A 4,744-nucleotide genomic window follows, 5' to 3' on the forward strand; every position below is an offset into this window, starting at 1 on the left:
ATAATCACTTGGGACTGTGTCTTCATGTCTAGATTTCTCCTTCCTGTGCGGATAGATCAAGCCAAGGGAAAGGGAGGAGACATCTAACTAACTTAGATGCAATCGCAAATGTCTGAGTGTAGCGCCTGAGGTAGAATCTATTCAACCGATCCAGAGAAACTCCTGATGAGAGCTTTGCCCAGAGAACCCACAGAAGACGGCCTCTGGCTGGATCACTAAGGCAGAGCCGCCATCGCCTGAAGGAGCAACAGTTACAGGCTTAGAAAACGTCCGCTCTAAGAAGCCTCTCATTCTTCAACTATGATCCACTCTAAGCAAGATAGTCAACTACGGAACAGAGAGGTTAGGTAACATGCTCAGGGCACACAGCCCGGAGATAAACAGGCCAATATTCAGACTCCAGTGGGTTCAACTCCAAGCATATGGCCTTATCACCCTCAAATTGCCTTTGAAATTGGGAGATGGGGTGGAAATAATTAAAAAACAGTTAAATATTCATGGGGAAACAACCTTATAAAAAGCTATTCAACACCTGAACAATCTGTAACTGGACATATATGCCCATATCACACAGTATTTTAGTGAAATCTGTGGGCACCAAGAGGAGATGCACAAACTACAACTAGTACACTCAGAGCAGGGACATTTTTCCACACTAAACGGGAAGCCATCACCAGAGAAGCCACCACAAAGCCAAGATTACAGAGAGAAAATTTTGGGAGTACGGTGGACTTTAACTTCTAAACATAAATAATTTGCACTTTGAAATGAAGTGACAGAATGTCACCTTATAACACAAAATCATGCCACATTATACAAGGAACTCCACACCATGAGGAATTCTCACTACAACTTTTAATTGCCCAAAGAGACAAATTTATTGAAATCAACAGCTACTGGACATCTATTACATGCTGCAAATTATATGCATTGGAGAAGCATAAATACGACATACTTTGTTCACAAAGGAGTAAGTTTGTAGTAACGACAGCAGTTGATGTTATTTTGTCCTTGTTTTTCACATAATTCTAGTTAACATATTGAGTGTCTACTATTTTCTAGGCACTATGCTGGACACACATCATGAATTATCTGACAAACATGTTGTGCTAAATTCATATATTCAATGCAAACGAGGGGGAGTCCTAAAGGTTGTCCTGCAACCCAGATAGCTCTACTAGCTTGTTAACTTACCTGTTCTCCAAGATGATTCTCTTCTCCTCTCACACTTTTGACAGGACCACCCTGATCTTTACTCAGAAGTTCTCATTGATTCTAACTGCACTGAGAAGATACAAACCAGGGGAAGGGAGTCAAGTGGTGACACATGTGCTCTGCCTGACCTCCTGCTGTTGTCAGTGACTTGGCCATGGCTCTCACAAAAGGTCAGTCTGTTTCTGTGCTTTCGGCCACTCTCGAAGGCCATCTTTCTGAAAGTTTCCTCCATTTCTCATATATCAATTTTCTTTTTGTACTGAATTATTCCTTTGAACTTTATACTCAGTATCACAATGACAGCAACATTAACACATTGGTATCACATGTTCTTCTAGTTATACTCCACTTTACAAAAAAATCTAACTTTATACTCAAACTTACCTTATCTACTTCCTCTCCCCCTTTATTTTACTCTGAATCTCTAAGCATATCTCCATTACAAATTGTCCAAGTTACAAATAACCTTCGTGTTGCTAAATACCATAACCAAATCTCATTTCAACCATAAACTGTACTTGTTGCAGTTACTGATACTGTCTTTTTAAACATTTTGTCTTAGATTTTATTTCTTACCTCATAAAACCCTCTTTTCTAATTTTTCATGTGACACCAGCTGCCGCAGATGTCAAGCTTTAAGAAAATTCTCAAAAAACCTATGTTTTTAAACACTTTGTACTCTGAGGATTATTAAATGTATACCTATGTTCAGAACTGATATGAACTGCAATTGACTTTACATATAGCTTCCATATCTTTATGTATTTATTTTGAGACAAGGTCTCACTCTGCCACTCAGGCTGGAGCACAGTGGTGCCATCACTGTTCACTGTAGCCTCAACTTCTCAGCCTCCAGTGATCCCCTCCCACCTCAGCCTCCCAAGTAGCTGGGATTACAGGTGGGTGCCACCACACCCAACTAATACTTGTATTTGTGGTAAAGATGGGGTTTTGCTAATGTTGGCAGGCTGGTCTCCAAACTCCTGAGCTCAAGAAATTCACCCTCCTTGGCCTCCCCTACAGTGCTGGGATTACAGGTGAGTCAGTGCACCCGGCCTAGCTTAAATACCTCATAGATATTACCAAATTATCTTGACAAGTGAATTCTTGACTTCTGCTACAGGCCACTGTAGTTTTCCAAATCTTAAAAATTCCATTTTTTATTCACTTGGGCCCAAACCAATAAGTTATCCTTCACTCTACATCTGTTGCTGACATATGCCAAATCCATGAGCTAAATCCTTTTTGGTGTCCACCCTACCCAAGCCATCCTTGTTTCTCATCTTTGAAACCTCCTGAATTATCTTCCTGTTTCCATATTTCACTTTGTTGTATTTTCCTACACCACAGGCACAGTGATGCTTTTAGACACGTGTCTTATCACGTAACACCCACATGAAAAACTCCAAGGACTTCCCACCCCACTCAGCCTAATTCAAAGTGCCTTAAGGGTTGTTGTTGAATCACACACAACTTGGAAAGTGAAGTTTCTGGCCATGGATGTTAACGAACCTGGTGTCCTGTGAATACTCTCAAGGAAAGTGGCAGCCGTGTTCTTTGATGCGAAGTACTCGAGTCTATTCCCTGTGCGTAGCTGTGTCATGTTGAGCCTCCACCCATTCATACTCAGTTCTGTGCAATTCACCAGCATTTTTTGTGGCCTAGTATTTGACAGCTGCTGTCTGTACTCAAGAGGGTCAGAGATCCAAAGATAATATTAGAGCTTACGGTTACTTGGGGTCAATACTATAATAAGAAACACGACTAAAGTGTGTGCTTTATCTTCTTTGCCACTTGTGTATTGACATTCTTTTACTCTATTGCTACAAAACTAATCACAGAATTTGACTGTAAACATTTGATAGCTTTTGTAGATTCTTTCATTTTGTGTTGTTTAAACATGAACAATATTGTGAAACAGATCTAGTTCAGAGTGAAAGTTTGCTGTGAACTCTAATATCTGGGGTTTTTCTTCCCTAGAGAAAATAAACAATTATTTAACTGAATAAACCATTCTTGATACTTCACACTGAAAGGTCTCTGCATAACAGAACATCTTTCCCTTGCTCCCCTGAGGAGAGTGAATCATCCTAACTGCCAGTAGTAAGGAGACGCTGACAGCTGACCAAATAATCTCCAGGGAAACAGGGCACCCGGAGGAAGGTCTTCAGAGCTTTACTCTCTTGGCAGTGACTCTAAGCATCACTTGTGGTGACTTTCTGAGCAGATGAGGAACGTGCAAGCACCTTTTTTAATGCCCCTGTGACGTCCTTGTTTGAGGCTGTAGGTGAGAGGGTTGAGCACGGGTGTGACAGTGGAATAGAGGCTGACAATACCTTGTCCTGCTCGGGGGCGTGGAATGACCGGGGCAGCACGTATGTGTAGAAGGCAGCTCCATAGAAGATGCTAACCACAGTCAAGTGGGAGGAACAGGTGTGAAGGCCTGTCTGTGACCTTCAGCAGAGCGCATGCAGTGGACAGTTAACAAGACGAGGAAGTAGGAGGTGGAGACAATTGAGATGGGGATGAGCAACATGAGGACACAGCAGCTGCACATCCGAGTTTCATACAAGGACATGTCCGCACAGGCCAGTTTGAGAACCGCCGGGATCTCACAGAAAAAATGGTCGATTCTGCAGGAGCCACAGTCAGGGACAGTCATGGTGATGGGAGTGAGCAGAAAGCCAGCGAGGGAGCCACCAAACAGGGCACGAGCAGCCAGCAAGAGACGCATCTTGAGGTCCATCAGGACTGGGTATCTCAGAGGGTTACAGACAACCACGCAGCAGTCATAGGCCATGAGGCCCGGTAGGAAGAACTCAGACCAATCATGGTCACGTAGTGGAAGATCTGGATGCCGCAGGCCACAAACGAAATGGTTCTCTAGGAACCACGTCCACCAGGAGCTCTGGGGCAGTGGTGCTGATGAAAAGGGTGTCCATGAGGGGCAGCTGGCTGAGCAGAAAAGCCATGGGGGTGTGGAGGCGACAGTCCACCTGAACCAAGAATATCATGACCAAATTTGCAGTTACAGCCACTGCGAAAACAGCCAAGATCACTGTGAATACGATCCCCGTAGCCTCACCCTTCACCAGAAGCCCCTGGAGGGTGAAGTCAGGATGACGTGTTCGTCATTGATGTGGCCCCACGAGCGTCCCAGGGCAGCGGGAAGACAAGGCCCAGGGAGGAGGCAAGAACACGTTCAAGATGGGAAAGGTCTGCAGTGGAGGTGACACTTCTGAGGGTACCGTCAGGATGAAGCTCCCAGGGTAAAGGCTGGAAAAGAACCAGCAGACCGACATGCTCATCATAAAGCGGAACCCGTGGCTGCATTTCCCCGTCAGAACTGCTGCTTCTCTGTTGTGTCTGTTCATGCTGCTGGAGGTTGTGGTAACCGCATGATACAATTGCTGTGTCCTACACCAAGAACGGGGTTTTAACCATGTCTGTTCTGTCCATGCTGCATTTCTCGTATCCAGGACGTTATCTAGCCCTTAGTAGGGTTAAGTAAATACTAGTTGGAAAAGCA

At 44.1% G+C, this 4,744-nt stretch overlaps 1 pseudogene; it reads right to left on the reverse strand.

Moving 5' to 3' along the window:
- Window positions 1-3,410: 3,410 nt before the first annotated feature.
- On the reverse strand, window positions 3,411-4,350 carry LOC135968458 (olfactory receptor 2T11-like; annotated as a pseudogene).
- Between the last annotated feature and the right edge of the window lie 394 nt (window positions 4,351-4,744).

The sequence above is a fragment of the Macaca fascicularis genome, chromosome 1 (genome assembly GCF_037993035.2).
Source record: "Macaca fascicularis isolate 582-1 chromosome 1, T2T-MFA8v1.1".
In the NCBI taxonomy this organism is placed as follows: domain Eukaryota; kingdom Metazoa; phylum Chordata; class Mammalia; order Primates; family Cercopithecidae; genus Macaca; species Macaca fascicularis.